Source organism: Mus musculus, chromosome 6 (assembly GCF_000001635.26).
Source record: "Mus musculus strain C57BL/6J chromosome 6, GRCm38.p6 C57BL/6J".
Lineage (NCBI taxonomy): Eukaryota > Metazoa > Chordata > Mammalia > Rodentia > Muridae > Mus > Mus musculus.
The window spans coordinates 119,843,739-119,861,336 of record NC_000072.6 but is presented as its reverse complement, the minus strand read 5'-3'; the positions used below and the strand labels follow the sequence as shown (position 1 = coordinate 119,861,336).

The following is a 17,598-nucleotide window of genomic DNA, read 5'->3' as shown; positions in this document are numbered from 1 at the left end:
TTAATTGCAGGTCTATCTCTCCAGCTCTAAATAAATTAAAAAGCAAAACAAGACAAAATAAACCCAATAAAATTATGCCAAAAAGATTTTTTTAAAGAGGAACCTAAATTTTAATAGCACAGGTGGAGCAATTTCCAGTGGTGTGGTGGGAGAGTTTGATTTGGTTGATTGTTCTGTGGTTGGCTGTTGCCTAGTCTCATGGGCTTTTGTTTGTTCTGGTTTTGTTTTTCCCAAGACAGGGTTTCTCTGTGTAGTACTAGAACTCAACTGTAGACTGGCTTCAAACTCAAGAGACCCACCTGACTGCCTCCTGAGTGCGGGATCAAGGGCATCTGCCACCACAGCTTGGCTCTCTCTCTTCTCTCTCTCCATCTCTCTCTCTCTCTCTCTCTCTCTCTCTCTCTCTCTCTCTCTCTCTGTCTTTCTCTCTCTCTTTTTAAGGGATGGAGAAAAGCTGGTGGTTTGGTTCCTCCTGATCTGTCTGTGGCAAAGCAGGGACGAGAACCTTGAGCTAGCCAGAGATTTGAGCGGGGTATACTTCTGAAAGGTGTGCAATATTCAATGCAACAAAACAGACAAGCAGAAAGCTTGTGTGCTCGGTGGGTAGCATGCTTCACTACGAGGAACACTTCATTCTGGAGAGAGGTGGTACCATCCTTACTGCAAGCACTGATTGGTCCCTTGTTGAAGCTTGCTAGGGTTCACAGTGGGAGCCATTTAATTAAAAGCTTCTTTTAGAATATTCTAGCAACAGTTTCATGAAGCTTTCTTACCAAGAATTTACATGCTGGAATTTTAAGGAAGAAATATTTTCTTAATGCAATTTCCCTAAATGGAGCAGCAACATATTGCCCGAGGCATATGAGTTATGACTGCTGGTTCTTGTATATTTTGAATTTCCCAAAGATGAGTAATGAGTCATCCAGATTAAACCATGTAGTGGTGAGTTTGGACTACTTTGCTTTTTGTTCCCGGTGGGTCCAGTGCTTCCAGCCATCTGCCCAGGAACTCTTTGGATCCTCAAATGACAAACACACACACATATTAGCTTATTTAAAAAAATGCCTTCACTACTCAAAGGCTGGGCAGTTCTTTTTTTTTTTTTAAAGATTTATTTATTTATTTTATGTATATGAGTACACTGTAGCTGTACAGATGGTTGTGAGCCTTTATGTGGTTGCTGGGAATTAAATTCAGGACCTCTGCTCACTCTGGTTGGCCCTACTCGCTCTGGCCCAAAAACTTATTTATTACTATATCTGAGTACACTGTAGCTGTCTTCAGATCTCATTATAGATGGTTGTGAGCTACCATGTGGTTGCTGGGTTTTGAACTCAGGACCTTTGGAAGAACAGTCCTCTTAACCACTGAGCCATCTCTCCAGCCCGAAGGCTGGGCAGTTCTAAATTTCCTGTAACTAGCATACTTTTCCCTCTGGTAATCCTGGTTCAATATCATCTAAATCTACTTTTAACTTTGCTGCCCTGTTACCTTCTGTGAGGCCCACTGGTCCTTGCTGCCCAAGACACTTCTGGACAACCCTCCTGGAGGCCGCTATCCCTTACACCTACATTTCAGATGACCTTTCTTCTGTAACTCTAAATCTGATTCATCTCTCTCCTCCTCTCTGCACCCCCTTCCCCAATCATGGCAATGACTCCTCCCCTGTGTCCTAGCCCACACAACTCTAAGGGTCCCTGCCACATCTCCCTTTGCCCAGCCATTGGCTGCTGGCATCTCTATTGATTGTCAAAAACAATTAGAGACAAAGACCTTTAGCATTTGGACACACAGATTACCAATTAAGCAAAGCAAAGAAAAACAAAACAAAACAAAACATTGTTGGGAGCTATTAAGACAACTCTATTGTCTTGATCTCCGAATTGGGCTTCTCCCCCCCCCCCCCACACGAGAAGAAAAGGGGGTCAAAAGTGGGCCACCGACGCACCGTTCCGAGAACAATCACAGAATGTTCCAGCCCTAAGTCAGCGCCAGATGTCCTGACCATAAGATGTACCCTGATACCACCAAGTTCCTGCTTCCCGGTGTAGTTGCCAAAAGAAAAATTTTCGCTGCCCCATCCCTCCTGCTGAGAAGTACTTCCTCTTTAGCTTGTGCATTTCTGCTTCCTCATTCCTCCTGCTGAGAAGTACTTCCTCCTTTGCTTGTGCATTTCCACTGCCCCATCCCTCCTGCTGAGAAGTACTTCCCCTTTTGCTTGTGCATTTAAGCCTTGAGCCTTGCTGAATACAGAGAGACCTTGATGTTACTCAGACTGCTTCCATGTCGTTCCTGCACTTGGTTTCCGTCTCTCCCTCCCCACATTTGGTTTTAGGAGAAGGTCCCCTCGAGACCCTCGAATAACTGGACCTGCTGGACAGGTCAAAACATTAAAACCAATCTTCAACAAAACCTTGGAAATTCTGATGAGTGAGCTTGACCCATTGGCTATAGACCGGTCCCAAATGAAAGATGGTGTTACTGCAGCAATATTATCCATGGAGTGAAATTCTTGACCTGGTATCAGGTTGTTTTTGATGCTACACTGTTCAATTCTTGGGGCTATCCAATGAACTGAAATACATGGGATGGTACTGATGGAATTAAACATGTCAGTTCAAAATAAGAATTTCCTATGTTAATCTTTGAAAGAAACTTAAGTCAGACTTTCTTCAATGACCTAATTAGGGCAGTTGTGGAAGTCTTCAAGCTAAGAAAATTAGTGACCACCTTATTAATCAGTGTTCTAAAAGTTGCATATGCTCTTCTTAATTATTATTTAAAAATTTGCATACACATCCTGCTTGTATGTATGTCTGTGCACCACTCCTGTTCCTGGAAGCCACAGAAACCAGGAGAGGGCTTGAAAGCCCTCAGAACTGGAGTTACACATGTGTGAGCTGCCAGGTAAGTGCTAGGAGTTAAACTTGTATCCTATGGAAAAGTAGCCAATGGTCTTAACTGCTGAGCCATCTTTAAAAACAAAACAAAACAAAACAAAACAAAACAAAACAAAACAAAACCTAGACATGTCAGTACATGTCTTTAATCACAGCACTTGGATCAAGCAAGTGGATCTCTGTGAATTTGAGGCCAGTCTGGTCTACAGAGTGAGTTTCAGGATAGTGAGGGTGATATAGACACTATCTCAAAAAATAAATAAAATAATAATCACCCCCCAAACCGAAACAAAACAAAACCCAAAACAACAACAACCCCCCCCCCCAATTTGATATGTTTATGTTCCACATCGTGTAAGTGGAGGTCCAAAGACAACTTTCTGGAGTTGGTTCTCTTCTACCATGTGGGTCCTGGGGCTAGAGCTCAGGCCCCAAGCTTGATGGTAATGTCTTTATCTGCTGAGCCGTCTTGCTATCCTTGCACAATGCTTTCTTCAGCCCAGAAGACTGAAAGCTTTCAACATTCTGATTGCCAGAGTGCTCTGTCTAATGATTAAAATGTACACTTCCTGAGCGCTGATCAAAGGATGCTGATGCTGGGCCTGTGCTTTCCAGGACCTCTATCTGTAAACTGCACACAGGACCGGGCACCACAGTGCAGCTGTGGGCACCATGGGGATCCAGAAAGAATCCAGGAGAATGGTAGACAAAGACACAGGACTCTGGGTTCATTTCAAGAATGAATAATTTTTATTTTTCTGATGCTTATATATTGCTTACCTGGTTACCAGAGAAGCATTGCAAGCAGAGCTTGATCAAATAGTATCTTTGACCCCTTATCTGAATTCTTCCTTCCACACTTCCCGGCAAGTAAGTTTCTTTTCCCCTTATCTGAGTTCTTCCTTTGGTATTTCTCTGTCCAGAGAACATCCCCCCGGGCTCTGTCTCATGACTGCAGTCACTGGGCCACATCTGGGTAAGGTCTGTGCTTGAGGGAAGAACTACAGATTACCAGGACCCCAACCCCTGGGGTTAACGATGGGGCAGTGATCATTTTGAATTGTAGGAATTATCTTTATGAAGGAGTTAAGTATCTTGCATGCAAGCTCTCTTTTGTTCGGGTATTCTAAGCCATTCTCGCTGTGAAACAAACATTCATGCAGAAAACCATTATATGAAACTTTACAATACTTGTGAAAACGCTGATTCTGTTTATGCACAGTATATTTCTGCAAACATCATCAACAATTCCCCACAGACAAGGCTTTCGTCCTAATTGAGGGTTGGCCTCGGCTACCCATCTGGGGTGGTCCTATTAAATTGTTTTTGGAACTTTTACATCCAGTTACGCACAGTTTCTAGAACACGTTCTCTATTAATTAATGTTATTAAAAATAAATTTCTAATTCATACAGGTGTGTTTTACAATTGCAATTTACTCATCCCCCCGCCCCAGTTGACCTCTCATAAAAATGAGTGCTAAGGGGCGGTGGTGGCACACACCTTTAGTCCCAGCACTGGGGAGGCAGGGGCATGGGCAGCCAAATCTCTGAGGCCAGCCTGGACTATAAAGAGAAACACTGTCTACAAAATTCAAAAAGGAAAAATAAATAAATAAAAAAGGAAAAAGAAAACAATTGCTTTTTTGTGTATTGCTCTTAGTAACTGTCCTTACACTTGTCTTGTCATTGTCGTTTCCCTCACCATGGTGTTTTCTCTTGCCACCAAAAACAAACAAAAACAAAAAAAAAAACCCAACCCCAACCCAACAAACAAACAAAAAGTAACAACAACAAAAACCTCAAAAGCAGAGAAAAAAAAAATCCCAAAGACCAAATAAACAAACAAATCCCCAAACCATCCCAATTTAAGGCAATATATTATTGCAATGTGGGTTTATGCACTAATCTTATACCTCAGCTTGGTCCTTTGGCTAAATTTTTGGGCATGGGAGTGTCTCAAAAAGAAAAAACAAAGAAGAAGAAAAAAAGAAGAGAAAAGGTTTGAGCCTCCTGAGGTGCTGGGCAGGGAGGAGCCTGGAGACTTGGGCTGAGCTGAGCTCTGTGGAGGCTGTAGGCTACGTGATGCTCTTCAGGAGTTATGTTCTACCAGAGCATTACACCCTGCTTGCCAACAAGTGCCACAAAAGGATGTACCACTAAGTCAAAGCAGGCTCACTAAGTACAGTCACCCTGACGGTTACTTTTAGTAGTCACTGCCACCGATTTCCATTGTGTGAGCATGGGTTCAAAGGAGAGCTGTGGCTTTTCCATCTTGTGACTTTGTGTGTGATCTGTTCTGATTTCTCCTGTTCCTGGTCTTCCTTTCCCATGTCATTTACAGGATCAGATGAATGGGCTATCCTACCTCCTCAGAGAGCCAGCTGGCTAAATACATGAACAGATGAAACAACACAGTATTCTGAGAACATTTAACGGAATGGACTGGAAATATAGGCTTTCAGGAGTTGGCACCTTATTAGCATTATTTGCAATACTCTGGGATTTAAGCAACTGAGAAAGAGCAAACTTGACTGACTTTTCTTACTGTCCTCACAGTCGTTTCTGAATCCACGTAGTGTCTTGCTCTAATTATGAATGAAACACTGCTGAGTGTTCCTAACTCAGAATCTACTTGCTAGGAAATGGCGTGGTTGGGATAGTTTGACTGTTAAGCACACTGCTGATCAAATGTTTCATTGAGAAAGCTGTTAATCAACTGTACCATACAGTCTGATTCTGTAATGAGCATAGCTCCTAATGAGTCACTTGCCCTATTTCCAGGAACGATGCTTAAGGGGGATTTTATTCATGAATAGTAATCCAGGAGATCTGATGACATATTGTTGGCTTGAGATCTGATCTCCCTGGGTGCCTCCCCATAGAAAAGAGAATATAATATTGAAAACTTGCAGTTTTGTGAGGGAAAAGCCTAGGCAAACAAAACAAAACAAAACTGTGACGGGTAATTTGTCCTAGAGTAGTTATAGGAGCTGAAATCTTGGTATCATAATTTCTCTTTTCTTGGCTGTTGAAATGCATTTGTGTGTCACAATGTAAGCCTCAGTAAAAGTTAGCTTAATAATTAATTAATTAATTAATTTTAAAAAATCAGAGGTTGGAGAGACAGCTGGAGAGGTTGGTGGCTCTTCCAGAGAACCCAGGTTTATTTCCTAGCACCTACATGGTGGCTCACAACCTTCGACAAATCCAGTTCTAGGAGACCCAATGCCCTCTTCTGGGTTCCACCGATACTGAATGAATAGATTTTATTTTATTTTATTTTATTTTTTTTGCATGCAAAATCCCCAAAGACATAAAAGTAAATAAACCTTTAAACATTATTTTAAAAAACTCTAAAAATTACACTTAGAAGCTCAGTAAACTCAATTATAATACGCTACTTTAACAATTATTTTTACCTATATGCTTATGCATCAGGTATGTGCCCACTGTCTTTGGAGGTCAGAAGAGGACATTGTATCCCATAGAACTAGAGTTCGAGATGGTTGTGAGCCTTCATGTGGGTACTGGGAATAGAACCCAGGTTCTCTGCAAGAACAAGCGCTCATCACCACTGAGTCAACTCTCTAGCCCAACAATACACTGCCTTTTACTATATACATAACTAAAAATAATAAATCTTTTAAAAAGATCTAGCTTCAAAACTAAAATGAAAGCAAAACAAAATCCCACCTACAACACAAAGCAAGCTAACAAAACTAGAGAGAGAGAAAGAGATAGAGAGAGAGACAGACAGACAGACATACAGAGAGAGAGAGAGAGTGAGAGAGAGAGAGAGAGAACAAAAAGACAGTACCATGTTAGAGCAGGGTGAGTCTGGAATCACACAGGAGGGAGGTATTTATAAAAATTTTTGAGAAGAAGCCAGGCGGCAGGCTGCATCTGCAGGTCCTGCTTTTTGGAAGGCTGAGATGGGAAGATTATTTGAGCCTAGGCATTTAACACAGTTAGACCCTTTTTCAAAACAAACACAGAAGACATTCAACAACCAGAGGGAGAATGCAAGGAGGCAGAGGCTGACATCAGCAACTGCAAGTCAAGGAATGCCAAGAATCTCTAGGGAATCACCAGAAGCCAGGACAAGGCAGGAGGGCTCCTCTACAGGCTTCAGAGGAACTAGGGGCTAAACCCAGGGTTTAGGTATGCTAATCAATCAATGAGTCCTACCATTGAGCTATTTCCTCTACCCGAGCTGTGAAGCAGTAAATTTCAATTATTTTAGGCATCCAAGAGTCTATGGCATTTAAAGCAACCCAAAGAATGACAACAAATATATGTACACACACACACACACACACACACACACACACACACACACACACACACACAGAGAGAGAGAGAGAGAGAGAGAGAGAGAGAGAGAGAGAGAGAGAGAGAGAGAGAGAGAGAGAGTCTGGGTTCCCATGCATGTGAGGCAAGCATCCTACCATCCTACCACTTGCTAAATTTCCAGCCTAATTTTTACTTTTTATTTTAAGAAAGGGTTTCACTAAATTGCCCGGGTTAGCCAAGCTGATCTTGTCTCCTGTCTCAGGATCCACAGTAGCTGGAAGCACAGATTTCACCACCACACCTAGTTCCTGTGTGTCTTTAAACTCCTTTTTCTCGTTTTATTTTTGTTCACCATTTTAGATAGTTTCTTTAGCTGAACCCTCCACACCACTTGTTCTTTGATGTATCTAACGTGACTTGAGTTTTAAAGATTAGGTAATTTTTAAAAAAATAATTTATTTTATTTTATGTGCATTGGTGTTTCACCTCACATGCCTGTGTGAGGACATCAAGTCCTCTGGAACTTGAGTTACAGTGGGAATAAGCACCTTTCACACCGAAGCATTTCTCTAGTCCAGACTTCAGCAATTCTGGCAAACATCTGAGTTTCTCTCTCTCTCTTTTAAAATTATTTTTTATTTTTTGTATAAAGGCAGGTTTATAGGGAAGCTGCTTTCTGGTGGATGGATGAGTTTATGGGCCCCAACTGAGGCCAGGGAAGTTGCTATGGGGAAAGGGGGATAGGGCAGGGACAGAAAAAGAGAAGGGGGCACGTGCACGCAGAGAGAGATGAGGAGAAGGGAGAATCCAAAGTGTCCGGATTATACAGCTTAAATTTTTATTTATTTGTTATCTATATATGATGAATATGCTGTAGCTGTCTTCAGACACACTAGAAGAGGGCATGGGATCCCATTACAGATGGTTGTGAGCCACCATGTGGTTGCTGGGAATTGAACTCAAGATCTCCGGAAGAGCAGTAGGTGCTCTTAATCGATGAGCCATCTCTCCAGCCTGAGTTTCTCTCTCATAATCAGTTTTCTATCTATTTCGGTAACAGACCATCTTAATTTGGTTTCTTTCTTTTTCTCCCTCTTTCTTTCTTTCTCTCTCTCTTTCTTTCCTTTCCCTTCCTTCCTTTCTTCATTCCTTCCTTCTTTTTTTTTTTTTTTTTTTCTTTAGACAGAGTCTAGCTCAAGTTGGTCTCACACTCTGGACACTTCTCCTTACCCCTGTGAGTACTGGGATTACAGAACCATGTTTTTTTGTTTTGTTTTTGTTTTTAAATGGTATTTTTTTTTTTTTTTTTTTTTTTGGTAGCTCTTGTATTGTTTAACTCCAGATTCTTGTCTGTTTCTCCTAAGTACAGGTACAAGAAGTGTGTGCCACTATGGGCTTGGCTATCAGTCTTAATTTTAATTCTATGTATGGTCACACACAATGAAAGCTCTATTTTCAACTTACCTACAAAGAAGAAAGGGCTATACTAAGTTCTCACAAGAGAACTTAGATATGCATTAGTGGTGTGCATAGCTATTTAGAAAGTTTGTTGTTCTTATTTTTGCTTTCAGTACTGGGTATTGAACCTAGGGCTTCCTGCTTAAGAACCAGCCTTTTTCCAATTTAGGTTTAAAAGCCATCTTATAGTAAAAGACAAACTCGGTTCTCTCTTGTTTATGATTAAACTTGTTTCTCAAGGACTGGGCTATGTCCCACCTGTAACCTTAACTACAGATGGTTCTGCTCCTTGTCTTTGTTTCTAACCATCTTGCAACCCTACCTTTGTTTCAAAAGGTTATATGGCCACCTATGACAACCTTGTTCTGACGACCTGTTGTTATGACTACCTTGTTATGCCCACCTTCCAACCATATCTGTTTCAGAAGGTCTTTAAGACTAACTTGTGGGGGCTGGTAAGATGGTTCAGTGGGTAAGAGCACCCGACTGCTCTTCCGAAGGTTCGAAGTTCAAATCCCAGCAACCACATGGTGGCTCACAACCACCCGTAACGATATCTGACTCCCTCTTCTGAAGTGTCTGAAGACAGCTACAGTGTACTTACATGTAATAAACAAACAAACAAACAAATAAATAAATGTTAAAAAAAAACCCTTTAAAAAAAAAAAAAAGACTAACTTGTTATGATGCTCTGCTCCTGTAGCCCTGTCTACTTTGGAAACCTCTTCCTCCTAAGCTATAAAAAGCCTTGTTTCTTCACATCCAATGCTGACCTCTTAAACCGTGCCTGGGCATCCCCTGTACACAAATAAAAAAGCTTCCTTTAATTAATTTGGCCATGGTGATTTGGGTCAGTGGCCTTTCTCCTCTCATTTTTGGGATTAACACTGCCACTGAGCTACATTCTCTTTTGTTTTGGAAACTGAGTCTCACTCTGTACCCTGAGCTGGCTTCAAACTCATGGTAATCTTGCCACATCAGCCTCCTAAGTGCCGAGACAGTGTTTTTCTCTATAGCTCTGGCTGGCCTATAATTAATTCTGACTAATGTAATGAGCAACTTCTCAAGTTCTTTTGGCTATCTGGATATCTTTGAAGAAATAGTGATTCATATTCTTTTCTCATTTTACAATGTGGATTGTCTTTGTACTATTGAGTTCTAGATATGGAAGAGATCTGACTTACAGATTGTTTTCTCAAGTCCATGCTCCCCTTTCACACGTCTTTAGGTACTTCTCAGCCTCTTTTTATTTTATTTGCAGACTACATAGTGCAGGGTGATTTCATGCTCACATTTTGGCCATCAGAGTGCTGGAGCTATAAATATGAGCCATTATATTCAGGCTTTTCAACTTCTTTGTTAGGGTCTCTATTAGTTGGTTAGTGCTGCCATACCACAGACTGAAGATGGCATCTTTGAGGATTACAATTTCAAAAACTTAATTCAATCCATATAACTCTGTTCTCCAGGCCATCGGATTTATGTCCGCCTCAACTTAAAAATGCATTCTATTTATTCCAAGAGACCATTTACATCCACATGAACTCTAAATTCAAAATCTTATCTAACTAAATACAGGTTAAATGGGGTGTGGTGTCACAAGTCTGTAGTGCCAGCATGTAGGAGGTTGAGGGTTTATAGGGTATCATTTGAGCCTGGTTCAAGACCAGTCTAGGTAATACAGTGAGGTTCCCATGGGGGGCACCTAATAAACATTTCCCCAAATTAAAAACAAACAAAACAAAGCGAGGTTAAATTTATTTATTTATTTATTTGAGGGGGGGGTAGGTTCAAGACAGGGTTTCTCTGTATAGCCCTGGCTGTCCTGGAACTCACTTTGTAGACCAGGCTGGCCTCGAACTCAGAAATCTCCCTGTCTCTGCCTCCCAAGTGCTGGGATTAAAGGTGTGTGCCACCACCACCCGGCTGAGGTTAAATATTCTTAATAAAAAATGTGGAATGTTTCAAAAGCTGAAAAATCCTGACCACCAGTATGGTACACCAGTGGAAATTTTCACATTATAAACTCCTGCTTTATGAACAAACTAAAACTACTGCATGAGCCAGGTGGTAGCAGTGCATGCCTTTAATCCTAGCACTTGGGAGGCAGAGTCAGACTGATCTCTGGGTTCAGGGCTAGCCCAGTCTACAACAGTGAGTTCCAGGATAGCCAGGTCTACACAGAGAAACCCTGTCTTGAAAAACCAAATCCAAATCAAACCAACAACCAAAAAAACTTGCATTAAGTGCCTTTCAGGATATATTTGCTGATAAAGATATACATGAAATAAATTAACTTTGTGTTTTGAATTGGGTTCTGTCCTCGATACCTCCTTAAGTGTATCCTTTTATCTTCTCCCACCCCCAAATTGAAAAACAGAATGGTCCCAGCATTTCAGATAAAAGACATTCTGTCTTTATATTATCTAAACTATATATGAGTGATACTGGAGATGGGTCATCCTGAGGCAAAATCCTCTCTAGCTAAGAAGCAGACCAGTTACACACTTCCAGGATACAAAGCTGGGACATACACAGGACAGATATTTTCATCCCAAAAGAGAGAAACTGGAGAAGAGGAAGGGGACCAGGTGCCAAGCACATACAAATCCCCCGGGGAGTGCCAGGTGTAGTGTCACTTGCTTGCAATCTCATCATTAGGGAGACTGGACCAGCTACTGTTGTGAATTCCAGGACATCCTGGACCATGCATCGAACAGATAAACAAAACCCCCAACAGAGACACATACACCTATAGCAAGGCAAGCGCCTCTTTACTTATTATACAGAGAAGTATCTGGAAAAACAGCCCATAAAGAATGGCTTGAATGGGTGAGTACCTAGATATCTAAGAAATGAAATCTCAATTTCTCAATTTCTCTCTCTCTCTCTCTCTCTCTCTCTCTCTCTCTCTCTCTCTCTCTCTCTCTCTGTGTGTGTGTGTAAGGAACCAGAGTATGACATCAGGTGTCTTCCTCTATTGCCCTCTGCCTTGTTGCCTTGAGACAGGGTCTTTCACTGCATCAGAAGCTCATCTTTTGGGATCAATCTGTCCTCCTTCTGCAGTGCTGGTGTTACAGATACTTGAAGCCATGCCTGGGTTTTATGTGGGTGCTGGGGATTCAAACTTAGGTTCTCCTGCTTGTAGAGCAAATGCTCGTATCCACTAAGTCATCTTCCCAGCCCCAGAAACGAAATCTTTGAAGATTCTTTTCTGGCTGCTGAATAGTCCCGTTTAGCTGCACACTCTCTAACAATTGGCTGTCATATGTTAGATGTACTGAAGGGGAATCAGTTTAGTGTGCCCAAGGAGCTGTAATGACCCAAGTGCATTTTGGAAGGGAACAATTAGAGAATCTGGAAAGGACAAAATATAGTTTGGTGGATGAACGTGAATACTACAGGATGGGGGAAGATGTTAATGGGATTAGGAAGAGTGTAAGCCGGTTAATTATGATGGTGGGAGGTTAGGGATGAGTAAACCGGTGAGTCTTAGCTCCTCTCATCTCAAAGGCATTTCAAATTAGCTTAATAAGCGCTGTGAGTATGGGGATGAGTGTAATTCACACCACCCTTGGATTTTCGGCTTAGAGATAGCTTATCTACATTTTTAAGATTAGTAACTATGTGTTGCCCCCACCTCCGTATTTTTTTTTTTTTTTTTTTTTTGGCTTGCTCTTGACAAAAGGCAAAGGTTGAAATTCAGCAGCAGAAAACTGGGCTGTCTAAAATAAGGTAGCAGCTGCTTTGTAGTTCGCCTTGCTTGGTGTGAGGGCTAAATAAAAAAGGTAACGCGGTGAAGCATTTGGCACAGTACACTGCATGTGGACATCAGGTTCCGCCCACACTCTTCCTCCCTGGAATGATCCTTGCAAAAAAAGCCACCTACTGAGGCGAGGGTCTTTTGCCATGACCGCTTGGACAGCCCAGATGACTCAAGAGTATTATTGCCTTCCACAGCCTCACAGCGCAAAAGCCAAGGGTGAGAGAAGCTAACTTCTCTTGGACAAAGGGTGTCCAGGCAGCCGTGGCTCTAATGACAAGCCCTGAGCTATTTATTTCCTAAGGTGGCGGCCGTCCCAGGGTTCGGGTAACGGGCTTGCCAAGGAAGGGGCGGGGCGACTCCAGGTTTGGGAAAGGCCACTCCACTCCTGGGGCTTCCAGCAGTCCACGTCCTACGGCAAGCAGGAGGAGACAAACGCCGCCCCTCCTCGTCCGCACCTTCCTCGCTCAATATCGCGGCCCGGGCTCCCGGTGGACGCTCGGCCGTGGGTGTGGGTGTGGGTGTGTGTGTGAGGGGCGGCGCTACGTGTGGCGCAACCCTGCCTCGGCACCCAGTTACCTTCGCGGCCTCGGAGCGCCGCACTTGTCGATCCTGGCGCGCGGTCCCGTGGAGCGGCGTAGCGGGGCGCTTCCCAGTGGGACGAGGGAAAGCCCAGCGGCCCGGGAGAGCGGGAGGCGGGGCGAGGGCGCCGCGCGGGCGACAGGGGGTGGGGCTAGGTGTGCGCGGGGGGCGGGGCGTGGTGACGTCGCGGGCGCCGGTCGTGCTGTGGCGGTGGCGGCGGCGGCGGCGGCTGTGGTAGTGTCGGCGGCAGGCTGTCCGGGAAGCAGTAGCAGCAACCGCAGCAGCAGCGGCGGCCCTGAGGAGAGTAAGGCGGCCGCGTCGGCAGCGGCTCGCTCGTCAGGCGGAACCTCGATCTGCCCAGAGGTCGCAGGCGCCGAGGCATTTGTCGTTTCCTACCCGGCTCGGCGCTCCCGGCCCTGGCTGGGCAGGGCAGAGCGCCCCTGGGGAGGGGCGGAGCTGTAGGTGAGGCTTGGGGACCCCTCCCCCTCCTTTTTGGGCCGGGGGTGGGGAGGAGGATGGGGAGGTCGGGAGGGCGGACCCCGCCCCAGCGCACCCGAGCCCACCGGCGGCCGCGCCCTGCGGAGCTCCCGGATTGGGCGGGAGCGAAGGCGCTGGCGGTAAGGATCGCTGCTGGAGGTGGGAGGTGGGGGGCTTCTGGCCCACCGAGAGCCGAGGGTGGGAGGCATGATGTGGGGCTATTGGGGAGCCCTGGAGTTGGGGTGCGGCCAAGGTGGATCGGATGTAAAATGTTTAAGATGATCTTATTATTTTGAACCTGGTTAGATAGAAGAGGAAAGGTTGTATTTCAGATGGAAAATGAGGCATGGATGTCGCCTTGGAGGTAGCTGGAGGGGCTACTGCAGCAGATCTCACATTGCCACTCTAGGGTTTTGGTTCTTTTCTTGGTCAGATGAGTAGAATTCGCTGAGGGAAGAGAATCCCTTTGCGTTGACTTGGGGTTGGTAAATTGGGAGCGCGAGTGAGTGAGGTTTTTACACACAAGAAGGAAGATGTTGGTGTTTAGACAACTTCATTCTATAGCAACCAACCATGAAGGAGTGAGTCTCATTACTCTTAGCCCCTCAAAAGTGCTATCAGCCTTTTCTTTTCCTTGCCCCCCTCAACCCCCTCTCCTGTGCTTGATCTCTTTGTACCATTTTTCATTTTTGAGTTGACCCGTTAAGAAAAGGCCCTGGACTCAGAGTAATAGTTGCAGGTGGTTGTGGCTGATTGCTTTGAGCGAACTGTGAACAGTTCTGTTGGAGATGACTGTATGAAATTGCTTAAGCGTTTAAAGTGCAACTGTCTCTTACATCTTGTTTTTCAATAGACCTTGATACATTTTGCGTTTATTTAATCATTATGTGTGTGTGCCTGGCATACACACGATAGATTACTCCCTCCCTCTTTGAGGTCAAAGGTCAAAGCTTTTGGGACTTGGTTCTCCCACTGTGGATGGCTGGGATCAAACTTTGGTTATTAGACTTGTGACATAAGCACTTTTTTCTGTTGAGTTATCTGGATGTCCCTATTTTTCCGATTCTTCTTCTGTCTCAGCCTTCCAAGTGTGAGATTAGACATGATCTGGCTTTCTTGAAGATCGATTTTATTTTTTTATTTTCAGGTGTACTTACTGTTGTCTCCCCCCCCCCCCCTTTTTCTTTGGTTTTGTTGTTTTCCGAGACCTGATTTCTCAGTGTAGCCCTGGCTATCTTAGAACTCGCTCTGCCCACCAGGCTGGCCTGCTTCTGTCTCCCAAGTGCTAGAGTTAATGGCATGTGCCACCACACCTGGCTTTATTTCAGTCTTTACTAAATATTAAAAAATGAAATAGAAATTGTTCTTTACGTAAGTACCTCCATTTCTAAGGAATATTGTCAGAGTCAAGGGATTTTACAATGTTCTGGTACCCTGTGGGAACATGTATCGTACGTTGTTGGGAGACATTACTAAGGCGAACAGTGTCCATCAGCATTTTACTCTTTACCACAATAAACCTAAGTCTTTTTTGGATTCTTGTTTTCTATTAGATTATTGTAGTCACGTGCCTTATCATTTATGACAAAATATTTCTTGTTAAGAAAATAGGCCATTTGATGGATATATATTGTAATATAATGAGAGGCACAGCACTCAGTAGTTCACTTATAAAAGAAGAGAAACTGCTATAAAATCAAATTTAAACAGCAACTTTCCTAACACTTACCTAATTTACTTGGGGAAGTGTCCAGGGGAGTGCTTTTCTGTAACTCAAGAGAGAAACACATAGGTTAGGTTCAGTAGTTCTCCAACTGACTGTTTTTCATGCTAACTTCATGAACAGACTTTCATCTACCAGAAAAAATAACTACCTGTAGAGAGATTGGTAGGAAACGGAGGCAAAGATAGTTAATTGATAAAGTGTATAGATCAATTTATAGTCTGATGATCTGACTTCCACTTTTGGGCTCCTCAGGCACCTGCACTCATTCACGTCATTCACACTCTCCATCCTTCCTATAACTGAGCATAAAATAAATCTTAAATGTCTTGTAGCAAATGTGGTGGCTCACACCTGTAATTCCAGCTTAGGAGGCTGAGATTGCCTTGAGTTTGAAGCTAGCCTGGGCTACAAAGTGAGTTCCAGCTCTTACTGAGCTACAGTGTAGAATTGTCTTTTTGTTTGTTTTTTTAAATTAAGGTGATTTGCCTCTTATTCCCTGTGCTATACTTGTTGAGTCCACTGAAGTTTTTCTTCATTGCTAAAGTCATAGAGTACTATGTCAGTCTTGTAATTCAGCTTCAAACTAGAAATTTAAAAGTGAAGGTTCTCAGAGAAACAGCCGTTTTATGCTGTTTACACTTTGTAGGAAGGAGGATGGGAGTTGTTGAATGCATTTTTGTATAAGGTATCAGAAACACTGATGGAGAAAGCAGGGAACACAGTGCTATAGGGAATCAAATAAGTCATCGGCTATTTTGAGAGCGATGGGCCATGATTATGTGGAGTATAATTGAATTGTATGGTGCTTGAGGTTCTCCGTGTTTTGGAGTGTGAGTGTCCAGTCCTGGCCTTGCCATTGTGTAGTGTAAGGCATATTGCTGCTTAAGCTTAGGTTGTTTTCCTTTTCAAGACAAGGTGTCTCTGAATAGCACTGGCTGTCCTGGAACTAGCTCTGTAGATTAGGTTGGCTTTGAACTCAGATCCTCCTGCCTTTGCCTCCCAAGTGCTGGGACTAAAGTATGTGCCACCGTGCCTGGCCTTAACCTTAACTTCTTTTTAAAAAAAAAGATACATTTTTATATATGCATATATGTGAGTTTATGTATAGCACATGTATGCAGAGGGCCAGAGGGCATCAGCTCTCTTAGAGCTAAGATATAACATAAACTGTTATAAATTGCCTGATGTGGGTGCTGGGGCAGAACCCATGACTCTTGAAAGAGAATAAATGCTCTTAGCTGTTGAGCCATCTCTCCAGCCCTAATTTCTGAACTCTAACCTCTGCCTAAAGTCTTCTGAAGAATTAGAATAATAGTAATAGTATTTAACCTCTTAGGATGGCTAAACGAGTTAATGTAGTTGAGACTGTTTTGACATATAATTAGCTTGGTAACACCTTTTGAACTTTATTCCTTAAGCATTATTTACTCATTCAGTTCAGATATATATTTTGAAGGCTGGGCGATGTTTCAGTAGGTATAGGCAGTTGTTGCCAGGCTGAACACTTGAGTTCAGGCCGCAGGACCGACATGATAGGAGAGAACTGATTCCTACAAGTTTTCGTCTGGCCTTCACATGTTCACCATACACACATGCACCAGTGCACATACAAATAGAAAATAAATAATGTAATTATTTAAAAAAACACACATATAAAACATTGAGCATGTACTATGTGCCAGGTGTTTTAGGTGCTAAAACTCTAGTAGGGGACAAGGCAGAAAAAAAAGTTGAAATCACAGAGGCTGGAGAGATGGCTCAGTGGTTAAGAACACGGACTGCTTTTCCTGAGATCAATTCCCAGCAACCACATGGTGGCTCACAGCCATCTGTAATGGGGTCCAATGCACCCTCCTGGTGTGTCTGAAGGCAGCTACAGTGTACTTGTATAAATAAAAATAAATAAATTTAAAAAAAAGCAGCACAGTAGTCAGGAGATTGTGTGATGTTTCTGATGTGAATGGCTCAGACCGTGATAGGGAAAAGACATGGTGAGAGGTGGTTGGATTTTGAGTCTATATTGAGGGTAGATAAGCTGTAGTAATTGAATTTGGGATGCAAGCATCTTAAAGAATAAGTGAGTTTTTTTTTTGTTTTTTTGTTTTTGTTTTGTTTTGTTTTGTTTTGTTTGAATAACCAGAACAAAGGTGGAGACAGCACTTGAAGCATGTTTTGGGGGAATTCTGGAAGTTGAGGGGAGATATGCAGGAAAATTAAGCTGTTTCTTCTCATATTTAAAATTGTGGCATGCTGAGAACATCAGGGAGTGAGTTTAGATAGAGAAGAGATCCAAGCTTCTGAGCTCGGAGACACATTGTTTTATGTTTCATCCTGTCCTGAAGTAAGAATGGTTCTAGGTGCTCCTTAGGTATTGGGGATGCAATAGCTAACTGGCAA

The 17,598-nt window shown here is 43.1% G+C and overlaps 1 protein-coding gene and 1 long non-coding RNA gene across 22 annotated transcripts in view; one reads left to right on the top strand and one right to left on the bottom strand.

The window, feature by feature from the left end:
• Positions 1 to 12,307: 12,307 nt before the first annotated feature.
• On the bottom strand, positions 12,308 to 13,144 carry 3110021A11Rik (RIKEN cDNA 3110021A11 gene). Its single transcript, NR_030776.1, has one exon. It is a non-coding gene; the product is annotated as an RIKEN cDNA 3110021A11 gene (long non-coding RNA).
• Positions 13,145 to 13,152: 8 nt separating this feature from the next.
• Positions 13,153 to 17,598, top strand: part of Erc1 (ELKS/RAB6-interacting/CAST family member 1) — a 277,389-nt gene continuing 272,943 nt past the window's right edge. For 14 of the 21 annotated variants that reach the window (XR_003956155.1, XR_003956153.1, XR_003956152.1 and 11 more), the window contains exon 1: positions 13,156 to 13,460. The gene's annotated coding sequence lies outside the window, so the exon portion shown is untranslated. Of the gene's footprint in view, positions 13,461 to 13,515; positions 13,616 to 17,598 lie in introns of those variants that run through there. The other 7 variants (NR_155458.1, NR_104484.1, NM_053204.2 and 4 more) reach the window with 4 other exon arrangements.